Source organism: Colobus angolensis, unplaced genomic scaffold (assembly GCF_000951035.1).
Source record: "Colobus angolensis palliatus isolate OR3802 unplaced genomic scaffold, Cang.pa_1.0 Scaffold498, whole genome shotgun sequence".
Taxonomy (NCBI): domain Eukaryota; kingdom Metazoa; phylum Chordata; class Mammalia; order Primates; family Cercopithecidae; genus Colobus; species Colobus angolensis.
Genome location: NW_012118465.1, coordinates 512,613 through 528,248, shown reverse-complemented (window position 1 = coordinate 528,248; position 15,636 = coordinate 512,613). Strand labels below are relative to the sequence as shown.

General features: G+C 47.3%; 1 protein-coding gene across 1 annotated transcript in view; it reads right to left on the bottom strand.

Moving 5' to 3' along the window:
* Positions 1 to 11,799, bottom strand: part of PSD4 (pleckstrin and Sec7 domain containing 4) — a 45,876-nt gene extending 34,077 nt beyond the window's left edge. The window contains exon 1 of the mRNA XM_011959485.1: positions 11,674 to 11,799. The gene's annotated coding sequence lies outside the window, so the exon portion shown is untranslated. The remainder of the gene's footprint in view (positions 1 to 11,673) is intronic.
* Positions 11,800 to 15,636: the final 3,837 nt, after the last annotated feature.

Genomic DNA, 15,636 nt, shown 5'->3' with positions numbered 1-15,636 from the left:
CCATGTTGTCACAGAAGACAAGAGGTGGTTACTTCAGACGGAGGAAGTGGTTGGCTTGGTTGACTGCTGCTGAAAAGTGCAGGAAGATTAGAAGCGAAAGTGATCTATATTGTACATGGCTAGAGGTTATGGACAAGTGGGGTTGGCAGCAGATGCGGAAAGCAGAAGCCAGGAGACCAAGAGGTGAGGTGTCACCTCCTCAAGTCGGGGCTCTGGACTTCCTGGTAATCCATGGCTTCCTGAAGCTGAAAGGGAGGCACCAGTGATCTTCCCCCTTCCCCAAGTCCAGGCCCTGCCCCTCGGCTTAGTTATGGGTTCCCATCCTCCCCTTGACTTCTTCAGGGCAAGGACTGGCCCATGTGCTTTACAGCAGAGTGCCTGGCTTACACTCACACTTGCTCCACAGCCATTTGATGAATGAATAAAGGTTGCTCAGCCTTTCTTCAAGACAGTATTAAGGGGAATGGGACCTGCCTCTCCCCGTTCCTTCCACGCAGTGAGTCTTACGTATTTTTTTTGTGTGTGTGTGTGTGTTGGGAGTTCCCTCCCCAGCCTGTCCTCCTCCTCACGGCACAGAGGACATACAACACAGCAGACACACAGCACAACAGCCAGGCAACTCTGCTGCCTCCCTCAAGGTAAGCTGCTTCCTGTTTGCCTGCAGAAGCAGCTGCTCAGCACAGGCGGCTTCTCCACACTGAGCACAGACCAGCGAGTGGAGCCCACCTTCCAGGACAGGGGCCCTGGGGATCACAGCACATAGTCAGCCCCTCCTGAGAGGCAGAGGGGAGAGAGGAGAGAGGCCACCAATGAAGGAAATGGCACCTGACATAAAGCCCAGGACCCTTTCCTGAGGACCCCAGTGTGTTGGCACTTACCAGGCCCTCTCCACGCATCATCTCTAGTTCCTGGGGCTCTGGGGTCAGGGTGAGGGGCTTTATTATCTCCAGGCTACAGAACAGATGAGGAGACAGAGGGTCAGCAGTCACTTGGGCTTGCACAGGCAGGAAATGGTAAGGCTGGGATTGGACTTAGGCCTGTGGAACCCTCCAAATGCACTTTCTGCTGTACCCCGTTACCACTGCAGGCTGCAGAAATGAAAACCCAGGTGGGGAGCAGGTCTTCTTCCCAAACGAGCAGAGCTAGACAGGGTAAGCCTGACTCATGTCTCCCAACTGGAAGTTCATGAAAACTTTGTGCTAATGGAGCTGAAATACTGTCCTGGGGCAGGGTGAGAGAGCGGGACTGAAGCATCCAAATGGGCTCCAAATTAGTCTCCATAAAAGTCCTATACTTTAGAGAAGGCTGAGAGTGAGGTGGCCACATGCTCCTTTCTCCAGAAAAGGCCGTTCCCTCCCAGCTCTCTGACCTCCACAAGCCTTGGCCCTGGAGAAGGGCAGACAAAACACCTGCCTCCCCATCCATTCCTCTGCCCGGTAAGATGTTTACAGTCCCACTGGCCAGCTCAGCTGTGGGCTCCCAGGATCAGAGCAGGGAGGTAGGGCTGGGCCGGGGCTTCCAATGACTGAGCACGTGGCAGGGGCCAAAGGTGCCTCTCCTTGCCACCCGTGACCTTAGAGTGGGAGGGAGAAGTCTCCTAGAGGCAGGGAAAAGAGGAAAGGGAGAAAAGCCCAGCCCAGTGCTGACATCACTGACCTCTGAGTGCATGTGTGCGCTGGTGCTGCCCTGGGTGCTCTGGAGAAGGGTAGGAAGTGATTACAAAAGTGAATGACAAGCCTCCGTCTCTTCACTTGCTTGCCCAATCCCGTACCAATGCAGTGGCCTTGGGAGGCTGTCCTTACCCGCCCGTGGCCAAATGAAGCACACCCAGTGTCTGTGGACAGATGGCCAGGGACGGGACCACCCAGGCCACAGCTCCCTGGCTCTCTGCCCCAACACAAAAGCTCGCCTCAGACACTCTCAAGGTCCTTCTCCTGGGCTCTTTCCCAGCTCTTTGTTTTTTAGATAAGCCCATGTTGTGGCCTGTCCTTTCCACGCGAGCAGTGAGTTGGACACTGTGGTTTTTCATCCTCTCTCCCCAGCCCCCTTGGCACAAGAAGGCAGGCACAAAACATCTGCTGAAACGCATGTGCACGCAGTTACTTAGAACGGCAAAATGCTCACAGCCTCAATATCCACAACAGGGAACGAGATAAATGGATAGATCACTGGGTAGCCATATAGCCATATGGTGAACCTAGGCAACCTTTAGCCACCTTGTTTTTCAAGAGTGTCTAATGAAATGGAAAGATGCTCACAGAATTTTGTTAACTAAGAAAACTATTTATAATTTCACTATGGTCCCAAGTTTTTTGTTTGTTTTGTTTGTTTGAGATGGAATGTTGATCTGTCGCCCAGTCTAGAGTGCAGTGGCACTATGTGCTGAGATCCCCAGGGCCCCTTCCTGGAAGGTGGGCTCCACTCCCTGGTCTAGCACTTTGGGAGGCCGAGGCAGGTGGATCGCCTGAGGTCAGGAGCTCGAGACCAGCCTGACCAATATGGTGAGTAGTCCCAGCTACTTGGGAGGCAACTTCTGCCTCCCAGGTTCAAGCAATTCTCCTGCCTCAGCCTCCCAAGTAGCTGGGACTACAGGTGCACGCCACCACACTCGGGTTTTTTTTTCATTTTTGGTAGAGACAGGGTTTCACCGTATTGGTGCTAGAATTACAGGCGTGAGCCACTGCGCCTGGCCTATGGTCCCAATTTAAAAAAAAATGTGTTTGTGTTTGTGTATTTAGGCAATTAAACATCAAAGCATTGATTGACAGTAGCTATCTGTGCCTGACAACAGTATACATGATTTCAATTTCTTCATGCTTGTTTCATATGTATTCAGTTTTTAAAAATAAATATACTTTATGTCTATCATCAGCAAAAATAATAAAGTTACTGTTTCTGCCCCCTCCCTTTCCCCTACTGAGTTAGGTTCATGGCCTTGAACTTTAACTATCTAACAAGCCAGCTACTACTTTTGTTGGCTCCCATGTGCATGTGAATACAACCTTTTTCTTCTGTTAATCTGGCTTTTGTCAGTTTAATTTGCAGGTCTCAGTCCCTAAACCTAAGAAGGAAGAAGAAAAGGGTTATTTCCTCCCCTACCTAGGATTAGGGTAAAGCACCTACCCCAAGATTCCCTTCTCCATGAACCCACAAATCGGAGGCTGTGTTTGCCTATGTGGATATGTGGTGCACATACTGAACATTAATAGCTAATCATTTATTTGAATATGCAGTAGAATAGGATATAGTGCAGCAAACCTGTGATTTAGGAAAACGCTAAAGTAGAAAACATCGAATTTATGTTGTTAAGTGTATGTATTCAAAGAAAAATATTAAGTATTATTTAATAATATGATTAAATATCAAAACTCTCATCTCAAAAATTATAGTAGGGATATGTAAATGAGCAGACTCTGTGCAGCTGGAGCTGACCTTTGCAGCATGTTCTCCTTTGGAGAAAGAGCTGAAAGTCTTCCTTGTAATGCTCATTAGCCCTGATTGGCCACCAATCACTGAATAGGAATTCAAGTGGGTATGAGTTGCAGAAAAGCAAAGCTCTAGCATTAAACAGAGAACAGGTGTGCTCTCACAAAGTGAAGCAGGAAGACAAACCCAGAGAAGGACATTTCCTGGGCCTTGTAAAGGGTCACGTATTCCCCTGGGGAGGCTCACGCTTAACCCTGCCCATAGCAACAAAGCCGTGAGCTTCGCAGTGCCCTCTGCAGTAGCAAGGGCTGACGCACGCTCTGTCCACCGTCATCTTCAGAACACAAAAGAGATGGCTGGTTTGGCAGCTCCTAGCAGGAAGAGCACTGGGGCCTCGGTGCTCATACCCCTAGAGGAGAGCCTGCACACCTAAGCTTCCTGGGGCCATTTCCTTCCTCTCTGACTCAATACATCTATGCATCCTCCAAGGCAGAACTGAGAGCTCCAAAAAGGCAGAGTCCACTCGTTGGGCCTTGTTGTATATACCAACCTCCCATCCCTCCCCTGCCCAGGCTCCACAGCAGCACAGAGTCTATGCCAAGAGGATCATTTCCAGAGGTTATCAAGCCAGGAAAGGGCAGAGTTCAAAAGGTCACCATGTATTCTTGCCTGGCTCACGCTGTCCATCAGCTCCTCCCTGTAAACCTGCCCCATGCTCTGTTCTGGTTGGGCATCTCTCGCCCTCACATTCTTCTGCGAGGACCTCACCCACTCCCACATGTTAACCTCCCACCTACTCACTAAAGGTTCTCAATTCCCTCTCTAGCCTAGCATCTTAATTACCAGCAGGAAACTTCTAGCTGGATGTACAGCAGAGCATCAGACTTCACAGCCTGCTCACATGCCTGTAAGCATCCTTCCCATCCCATGCCCATGCCTGCGCCTCCCAGGACCTGTCTAGACAGGCGTCACATCCACCAGCTTCCCAAGTTAGCAACCTTGGCACCAGCCCAGGCCCCTCTCCCCTCATGGCTTTGGTCCCCAGTCCTGCTGAATAATCCTCCCCTGCGGGTCCCTGGGCTCCACCCCCTCCTTGCTTTCCTGGAGAACTGCAGCAACTGCCTGCCGAATTCTCCACTGGGAGATCACTCCTGCCCTAGAAAATCTTTACCTGGCGCCCTCCTCCCCCATTCCCCAACAAAGCCCCTAACTGCCTCTTTCTTCCATTGCTTTAAGGGAATGACCAACCCTGTTATCTGAGACCTCTCCAGCCTCTATGACCACACACCAGCACACCCTGACCTATGGCCCCAGCAGGCAATGAGTCCTTCCCTAAATGCTCTTGGCATGTTCACATGTCCTCTCGGACAGCTCTCATTTCCTTCCCCAGTCCTCTTCGTCCTTTGAGGCTCACCCCACAATGCCAATTCTCCTTACAATCTTTCTAGACCAATCCAATAGGAATTGACTAGTACAATAATTCCGTAACTCCAGCTACAGAGTACATTGCAGCAATCAGAAGCAACAAACCAAGAGTACACACTGCAGTCAAATAGATCTTTTAAAAAACAGTGCTGGTAGCTGGGTGTGGTAGCTTGTGCCTATAATCCCAGCACTTCGTGAGGCCGAGGAGGGTGGATCACGAGGTCAGGCATTCAAGACCAGCTTGACCAAGATGGTGAAACCCCATCTCTACTAAAAATACAACAGTTAGGCAGGCATGGTGGCAGGCACCTGTAATCACAGCTACTCGGGTGACTGAGGCAGGAGAATCACTTGAACCTGGGAGGCAGAAGTTGCAGTGAGCCGAGATCACACCACTGCACTCCAGCCTGGGAGACAGAGTAAGACTCCCTCTCAAAAAAAAAAAAAAACATAGTGCTGGTTAGCCAGGGGTGGTGGCTCACACCTGTAATCCCTGCACTTTGGGGGGCTGAGGCAGGTCGATCACTTGAGGTCAGGAGTTTGAGACCAGCCTGGCCAACATGGTGAAACCCCATCTCTACTAAAAGTACAAAGATTAGCCGAGCATGCTCACTTGAACCCACGAGGCAGGGGATGCAATGAGCCAAGATTGTTGACAGAGCGAGACTCTGTCTCAAAGAAAAAAAAAAAAAAAGTGCTAGTTTTAAAAAGAAAGAAAAATATAATGATTTATAGGGTGAAGCAATTGTGACCCCGTAAAGATGGGGTCTCATTCTGTTGCTGAGGCTCTAGTACAGTGATGCTATCGTAACTCACTGCAGCCTCAAACTTCTGGGCTCAAGTGATCCTCCAGCCTCAGCCTCCCAAGTAGCTAGGACTATAGGAGTGCACCACCACACCTGGCTAATTTTTGTTTATTATTACCTTTTTCTTTTTGTAGAGAAAAAGTCTTGCTATGTTGCCCAGGTTGGTCTTGAACTCCTGGCCTCAGGCAATCCTCCCACCTTAGCATCCCAAAAGGCTGGGATTACAGGCATAAACCACTGTGCCCAGCCCCATAGTGCAATTTATGTAGGGTTAAAAATACATGTGTATATACATCGACATCATATACCTTTCTAAAATACATCCAGATCTAAGGATAAACCTATCATAAATACGTCAGAGTAGCTGCTGCTCATGAAGGTAGGGTTAGAGGGTAAGTGTGAGGGGAAATCACTGGGACTAGGAATGAGGGATGAAGAGGAAACGATAATTCAATAACAACAATGAAAATCCAATTCAAAACATAGGCCAAGTGTGTGAACAACCCACAGAAATACAAATAGCTTATAAGTCCTGTAACACCACTCACTAGAAAGAAAGACCTATTAAAACTATAGCATGATGGCATTTTTTTCATCTGTCAAATTGGCAAGGGCAAAAAGTTGAAGATACATCCAGTTGGTGGAGCCGAAGGGAAAGCATCACACTCCTAAGCACAAAGACATACATGCCTTCGGAGGGCAGGCTGGCAGTAACTTTTAAACCACATTTATGAATTCCTTCTGCTGAAACAGTGGCAGAACTGAGATTATATAGGTACAGGTATGCTTAATGTGTTATTGTCCATCACGGCAAACAGAAATGGGGAAAACAGCTTGTAAACCCACAGTGCACTGGCTAGATAAATACGGTAGCCCATTCAATGAGATACAGTATCATACATGTACTTAAAAAGGATGAAGGCGGGGTGTGGTGGCTCATGACTGTAATCCCAGCACTTTGGGAGGCTGGCCAAGGTGGGAGGATTGCTTGAGGCTAGCAGTTTGAGACCAGCCTGGGCAACATGGTGACACTCCCATCTCTACAAAAATTGCAAAATTTAGCCTGGCGTGGTGGCGCCTGCCTGTGGTCCCAGCTGCTGGGCAGGGGTTGGGCAGGGCAGGGCACTGAGGCTGGAGGATTGCTTGAGCCCAGGAGGTTGGGCTGCAGTGAGCCATGACTGCACCACTGCACTCTGGCCTGGGTGACAGAGTGAGATCTTGTTTCAAAAAAAAAAAAAGCCGGGAGTGGTGGCTCATGCCTGTAATCCCAGTACTTTTGAAGGCCGAGGCGGTTGGATCACGAAGTCAAGAGATCGAGACCATCATGGCCAACATGGTGAAACCCCATCTCTACTAAAACTACAAAAACTAGCTGGTTGTGGTAGTGCACGCCTGTAGTCTCAGCTACTCAGGAGGCTGAGGCAGAAGAATCACTTGACCCAGGAGGCGGAGGTTGCAGTGAGCCAAGATCATGCTACTGCACTCCAGCCTGGCAACAGAGAGAGACTCCATCTCAAAAAAAAAAAGAAAAATGAAACCTGTCTATATGTCTTGAAGCAGAATGATTGTTAAGTATATAAAGTAAAAGAAGTGCATACCTAAGTATTATTTCCTACTATTTATGTTTTAAAAAAAGAAGAAGACAGGAAAGGTATATATACATACATACTTGTTTACAAATAGAATATGTCGCTCTGAAAGTATCCTCAAGAAATCGCCTCCGAGGAGAATTGAGGATGACAGGACAGGAGAGGGAAACAGATTTTTCACTGTGTACCTTAAGGGCTATTTGCATTAATATTTTAAAAAGATTTTTGAATACATGTAAATATTGCCTTTAAAAATATTTTTAAAGAATATTTAACCTGTGTAAGTTCTACTTTTTTTTTTTTTTTTTTGAGACGGAGTTGCACTCTTGTTGCTCAGGCTGGAGTGCAATGGTGCAATCTCTGCTCACCGCAACCTCCGCCTCCCGGGTTCAAGCAAGTCTCCTGCCTCAGCCTCCCGAGTAGCTGGGATTACAGGCGTGTGTCACCACACCCGGCTAATTTTGTATTTTTGGTAAGACAGGGTTTCTCCATGTTGGTCAGGCTGGTCTTGAACTCTCGACCTCAGGTGATCCGCCTGCCTTGGCCTCCCAAAGTCCTGGGATTACAGGTGTGAGCCACTGTGCCTGGCCAGTACTATCTTAAAAACATCTTTTTTAAAGAAGGAGAGAAGTAGAATGTGCTCAAACCCAGCAGCTGTCTTCTCTCTAACCATCTGTTGTCATGCACTGTGGACAAAACCTGCCCTCCTGGTCTTATGCCATCCTCCTGCTTTAGCATCCTGGGCACAAGGCTGAGCCCCAGCTAACTGGATCTGACCCACTGACCTACCGCACCCTATGTAGTCCTCACCCTGCACCCGCATCCTCACCATGACCTGAGACCAGTATTGGTGGAATATATCTCATGACCACAACTATTTTATTTTATTTTTATTTTATTTATTTGTTTCTTTTTGAGACATAGTCTCGCTCTGTTGCCCAGGCTGGGATGCAGAGGCACAATCTCGGCTCACTGCAACCTTCGCCTTTGGGGTTCAAATGATTCTCATGCCTCAGCCTCTCAAGTAGCTGGGAATACAGGCGCGAGCCATCACGCCTGGCTGTTTTGTATTTTTCTTTCTTTCTTTTCTTTTTCTTTTTCTTTCTTTTAAAGTAGAGATGGGGTTTCACCATGTTGGCCAGGCTGGTCTTGAACTCCTAATCTTGAGTCATCTGCCAGCCTCGGTTTCCCAAAGTGCTGGGATTACAGGCGAGAGATACTGCGCCCGGCCGGCCACGACTATTTTATAAAGGGACCAATTTCATTTGCCAATTAGGAGCTTCTCCAAAAGTTAGGGCAGGCAGAAGTCCATTTGGTGGATAGAATCTCTTCAAAATTTGGGCCCAAGTTTGACTCTCTGACATTGTTACAGCATAGTGTGAGAGCACTTGGCTCAAAAATGGCACCGCCTGATGGCAAATTCTGATTCTTCACTTACTACCCATGTAACCTTGGCCAACTTTTTTACTCTCTCTGGGCCTCAGTTTTCTCATCTGTGAAGTGGGATCAAAATAGTATAAACTGCATAGACTTTCTGGGATAATTATTTGTGTTACTGCACACAAGTAACCCAAAGGAGGGTCTAGCATATAGTATGTGTTCAATAAATGCTAATGATTTATATGCTCTTGGGCTGGTTTGCTTTTTAAGAAAAACCTGCTAATGAGATCATATAATAGTTTAAAGGATGAAAAAAAATAGGTTATTGGAATTTTCCCAGAAGGCAGATTTTTTCTCATCTTCCATTCCCTGGGCATTTATTAGGTTGGTGCAAGAGCTATTGTGGTTTTTGCCATTAAAAGTAACGGCAAACGTCACAATTGCTTTTGCACCAATCTAATACTAAATTTGAAAACCTCAGGGTCTGCTGCCCACTATACTTCTCGCTGTATGGCCCCATAATGTTATTTTTATTATTTTATTTTATTTTTGAGGCAGGTTCTCACTCTGTTGTCCAGGATGGAGTGCAGTGGCACAATCTCTGCTCACTGCAACTTCTGCCTCCTGGGTTCAAGCTATTCTCATGCCTTAGCCTCCTGAGTAGCTGGGATTACAGGAAAGCGCCACCACTCCTGGCTAATTTTTGTATTTTTAGCAGAGACAGGATTTCACCATGTTAGTCAGGCTGCCCGTAATGTTTTGAAGGACACAGGGTGTGAGTAAGAAAAGCAAATGATACCTCTCCCACCCAAAGACATGCTCTCCATCTCTGTTGATCACCTCTTGCCCTACTTGGCATAAACCACCAGTCCTATCTACAAGTTGGAGATTGTAAATCTTCCTGCCACAGCAATGAGGGGCACCACCTGCTTTCCTGGGTGCCTTTGGTCAAGGCTGAGTCCTACCCCGATCTCCTTTAAGACGAGTCTCTGAGATGCCTGCTCCCTACCCCAGAGCCACACTGACCTCCTCCCTGTTCATCCAGCATGCCCAGCATTTTCACACCTCGCTCTGGCTTCAGGGCCTTTGCACTTGCTGTTCCCTCTGCCTGGAATATTCTTCCCCCAGGTAGTCACATGGCTATGTCCCACATTTATTCAGGTGTCTGCTCAAATTTCATCTCAGCACAGCCTGTCCTGACTACTCTGTTGGACACAGCAGCCCCTATCAACTCTGACCCCTTAAGCTGCTTTGCTTTTCTTCACTTCCTTCATCTGACACCACATTAAAATTGCTATGTTGTTTATTGTCTGTTTCTCTCACAAGAAATAAGCTCTATGAAACGAAGGATTGTCTTGTTCACTGATGTATCCTTAAAACCTGGAATAGTGCCTGGAACATACAGGTCCTCAATAAATATTTATTGAATAACTATACAAATGAGTAAGTGAGTCAATAGACCATGTTTTCTGGGAATCTTAATCTCTGTCTTAGATTCAAGCTTCCCAATAACAAACGTACTCTTAGAGAGGAGCTACTCACCACTAGTCCATTGGAGTCTCCATCTCTGTCTTAGATTTAAGCTTCCTAATAAGAAACGTACTCTTAGAGAGGGTACTACTCACCACTAGTCCCTTTCTCACTGATCTCTTACAGGCAGCTTACAACTCCCTGCTCATAGGAACAGAGGACACCTCATCCTGTGTCCCTAGATTTTGAGGACCTGAACATGGGACCATTTTCCCATCTAATTTAGAAAGTCTGTTTGCTGCACTTTCTAGCTAAGGCCCAAATTCTCTTACACGTTTCGCTGTCATGCCCCATATCCTTCTGATTGGAAATTTTTCAGTGTTTTTTTTCAGCATTTATTGCTCTCTGAAATGATGTCATTCAGCTGCTTACTTGCTTATTTTCTCTCTCCAACCCATATGCAAATAAGTGCAGTAGTATTCGCAGTCCCTACATGCCTGATTCCTAGTTGGCACTCAGTAAATACCTGCTAGATGAATGAATGAATGAATGAATGTATCTTCTTTATATGCCTCACATAGAGGAAATATCACATCTGGAAGAAAAGAATGAATCATTTGGCGCTACACACTGTCTAAATCTGACCTTGGTGTGTTCTTTATGTGGAGAGTCTCATGGACATCCAATTAGTTGCTAATTACATTCAATCAGCTCTGGGCTCGGGGGTGGCCAAGCCTGAGATTCAAGGGCAGGTGGGACTTACCTTGCCCAGTCTTACTTTGATACTGTCCCCCAACCTAGACATGCAGACCATGGACACAGAGGTCTGGCGAGCACATTGACCAGAGCAGCAAGTCCATCCTGCAGCGTGGAAAAATCCAGCAAAGAACTCACATTCTTACCTCCATCATCCTACGGAAAAGAGGAGCTAGACAATTCTAGAGCCAGAAAGAAATCCTAGAAGGATATGAGTTTGTCAGCTGAGCAGACACTGTTTACCTTCCCAGAAATCTCTGATACTTTCTTGCTAGACACACCTAGGAGAAGGGCCAGCACCCAAGGGGATAGGGAAGAGCTGTCTGGTCCTCTAGCCCAGTGCACTCCTGGGGGGCAGCTCCCACCAAGCAGGGGCCAGCAGGGGCCAGCCTGGCCTGGTCATGAGCACCAGAAACCACTGAGGCACAGGGCCATGAGCGATTAGGCGCAAAGCCCTCAGTGTCGCCTGATTCTGACACTTGGGTCTTTAAGAGCTCCTCCTGCTGGCCAGCGGGGCTTGGAGCCAGGATCCAGCAGCGCAGCTGGAGTAGCCCACAGCGAGAGAGCCCAGGCTGATTCTTTCAGTGGAGAGAGCGTCCCCTTGCTGTCCCAGTCTCCGCCACTTGGTTAGGCTGGATTCTCAGGGTCCCCTGCTCGCTCTCAACCCTCTTTCCGGCTCCAGGAACCCTTACCCTCAGCGACAGCCGCTCCGCAGGTGCTCACCGGCTTGGCGAGACCGGTGCGTGGCACACAGTCACTGTTGAGGGCGGCGACAGCGGAGGGTGCCTCCGCCCGGCCCAGGCCTCCCCACGATCCCTTACCCATTTCCCGCTGGGCTCCTGCTCCGGCCTCCCGCCGGCCCGGGCGCCCCATGGCCCCGCGCCCAGGCGCCAGCCGTGGGCAGCGAGAGCTGTGGGGCCTCGGCTGCGCGGGGGGCTGGGCCAGTCCAGTTCCGGGCGCTTACAGGAGGGACTCGGTTTCCGGGACTGCAGGCTGGCGGGCTGGTGGCGGCGCAGGGCAGGGAGGGGCGGGCTGAGACCGGGCCAGGGTTGCGGTGTAGGGGGGCGAAGCTGTCGGACTGGTCTGACCGCAGTGACGGCGGGCTGGGCCGCCAGGCAGGCCGGCTACCTCCTGCACGCCCTGCACCGCACTGCCTGACCTGTGCGCTAGCGAGCTGCAGGCACTCCAAAGCCCTCTGGCTCTTTTTCCAGTACCTAAACCGGAAACTGAGGCCTGCCCTAGATACGTGCAAGCCTTGAAAGGGATTGTTTGGAGTTCTTACAAACCCCTTATTCATTTACTATTCACTGGGCACAAGAAAAAGTTGCATTATTTGATTTCCGAATTTCAGCTGTCCGTAACTGTTGACTTACAGTGAACATTCACTAGTTGGTTTGGGGATTGGCGGCATAGAAGCAAATAGCTATGATTTTACATTTAATCTATTTCAGCAAACATATGCTTAGAATAGGTTGTCATTAGCGAGAAGCTATTATTTTTCAATGTCACCCTTGATGGCACAATCTGGTTGCTATTTCTGTAACTATGTAAGGCACCATATAATGACATTTTGAGTTAAATGAATCCATATTTCCTGTATGTCGTGAATAAAAGTTCTCCAAATGGAATCTTCCAGTAAGCAGTTTGTAAACTGGAGAGACACAACCTTTATTGTAAAACACGGGTGCGCTTCCAAAGAACAAAGGGAAGGCTCAGGTTTTATAGCAAATAGTCCCACACAGGTTTCCTGTGCAAATGAAGTCTTGAAATTTGCTTAGTTCTGACTGCTTGACAAGGCTAACTTCTGATTGATCAATACATCTGAGCCCTGACTGCGTGATACAGTTGAACCCTGATTGGCCAAGGCAGGTGAGCTCTGATTGGTTGGTTCAGGTGAGCTCTGAAATTCCCAGAAACAAAAGGTGCTGGCTTCCAGACAGCTCAGCCTATGTGATCTTTGGTCAGCAAACGACCACTTGGCTCTATTTTAAATTTAGGCCAATATGGTCCAGTCATTTGACATGTAAAAACGGAAAAATAAAACAGATCTAGGCCCAGTTAACCTCTCAGGATCCATCTGGAAGAATTGGCTGTTTAAGGTTCACATTTATTCACAATATCTAGTGAACATTTTAGCTCCCCTAGGAATTGGCAACCTAGAGAGTTACATTTCTTGATTTGATGCTGCTAAAATGAAACTGACCAGGCTCTCTACAAGCAGCAACAACCCTGATAACACCTAATATTTATTGAGTGCTAGGCAATAAACTGTCTTAAAACATTTAATCCTCATGGCAACCCTACGAGTAAGGAAGCTTTTCACATCATGAGGAAACTGAGGCACAGAGAGGCTAAGTAACCTGATCAAAGACACACAGACACACAGTCAGGCAAGACCCAAAGACCATGCTCTAAATCAGCAGTGTGCAACCTTTTTGGCACCAGGGAAGGACTGCTTTCTGTGGAAGGCAATTTTTCCACAGATCGGGGAGGCGGGAGTGGATAGTGCTTCAGGATGATTCAAGCACATTACATTTATTGTGTGCACTTTATTTCTGTTATTATTACATTGTAATATATAATGAAATGATTTTATAACTCACCATAATTTAGAATCAGTAGAAGCACTAAGCTTGTTTTCCTGAAACTAGACAGTCCCATCTGGGGGTGATAAGAGACAGCGACACGTCATCAAGCACTAGCTTCTCATAAGGAACGCACAATCTAGATCGCCCGCGCACACAGTTCACGATAGTGTTTGCACTCTTATTAGTATCTAATGCCACAGCTGATCTGACAGGAGGTGGAGCTCAGGTAGTAATGCAAGCAATGGGGAGTGCCTGTAAATACAGATGAAGCTTTGCTCGCAATCCCCCACCTCCAACATGGTCTTAACAGGCCGTGGACAAGGGATTGCTCTAAATCAATGGGCAACACTACTGCTTAGTCTTTTTAGATGTGGCTCTGATGCTAGGTTTAATAATCCTATAATTTATTAGTTCATTTATTCACTCTGCAAATACTCACTTCAGTATTCACCTACTGTATATATGCCAGGTACTGGTTAAAACAATGAACTGAACACTCCAAAAGCTTGCAGCTAGCAGGGAATATAAGCAGTAGTGTGAGGTACGCTGGTAAATTGTAAACTTGGGAGGCTGAGTGGGGTGTCTTTGAGGGGGAAAATCCTGAAAAGGAGGGAGCCACAAAGAACAGAAGCCCAACAACTACATGCAAACTCCTTTAAACTCTTGGCAGATTGCTGAATGAACAATGCATGGAACAAGAATCTAGACAACCCAAAGGAGAACAATAGTGAGCAGAGATCTGAGCAGTTAGTTTTCATCTCTGGGAAAGTTCCACCATCTGAGAGGGACTTGGTTCTATTGGGCTTTCCACTGTAACCCTAGAATGACCGCCGCTTAGCAGGAAGGACTGCATCCCAGCATTAAGGGATATACCCTAGAATTAGGGACAAAATCAAAAGAAATTAATCCAAACAAAATGCAAAACCAAATCTCCACAAAACCAAGGTGAGTTTTCAATAATTTAACTTCCTGTTACAACAAAACTTGACACTCTTCAAAGGAAAATAGAATGCAGAGCATCTACAATATATCATTCACAATGTTCACCATGTGACAAAAAATTATCAGACATTCAGAAAAGCAGAAAAATGTGAGCCATAGTCAAGAGAAAAAAATAAATAGACCCTCAGGTGACCAATATATTGGGATCCAAAGATAAGGAATTAAAAACAAATACTATGATAAATATGGTTTAAAAAAACTTCCAGCAAAAAATAGATATAATGGGTAAAGAAATCAGGCATTTCAGGAGAAATATAACCATCTTTTAAATGAAGTACCAAATGCGATATAAATAAATCCACATCGATGAAGGTGATATCTGTATCTTTATTACCCCAGACATCTCAACTTTTGCCCTCCAGGGGGAAGCCTGGGCAGGTTTGCCAACAGCCCCTATGTAAGTTCAGGGCCTCCATTACAATATTAAGGTCCCCCACCTTTTTTTTTTTTTTTAGACGGAGTCTCACTCTGTCACCCAGGCTGGAGTGCAGTGGCACGAGCTCGGCTCACTGCAAGGTCCACCTCCTGGGTTCACGCCATTGTCCTGCCTCAGCCTCCCAAGTAGCTGAGACTATAGGTGCCCGCCATCACGCCCAGCTATTGTGTATTTTTAGTAAAACGGGGTTTCACCATATTAGCCAGGATGGTCTTGATCTCCTGACCTCGTGATCCACCCACCTTGGCCTCCCAAAGTGCTGGATTCCAGGCGTGAGCCACCGCGCCCGGCCAGGGTCCCTTTTTATGATGTATTTCACTATGTGTTCAGGTAACATAGGGAGGTCATCACAACTCCCTGTAGAAAGCGGGGCTCAAGGCCAGGCGGAGGCCAGGTGTGGTGGTGGGCACCCGTAATCCCAGCTACTCGTGAGGCTTCGGCAGGAGAATTATTTGAACCCGGGAGGTGGAGGTTGCATTGAGCTGAGATTGCGCCACTGCACTCCAGCCTGGGTGACACAGCCAGACTCCGTCTCAAAAAAAAAAAAAAGTGGGGCTCGAGGAGTCTGTATATTACTGTGCTTCTGCTGTGAGAAATAAATTGTCTTCCACCATCATCTATTAGAATCTATAAAATTGTGATGGGCTATCTAGTTAGCTTGTAAGCAGAATAAAAACTCAGACCCTTTCACAGTTACTGACTTAACAGAGATAAAGATAAAACTCTTGAAAGCAACCAAATAAAAAAATGTACACTGC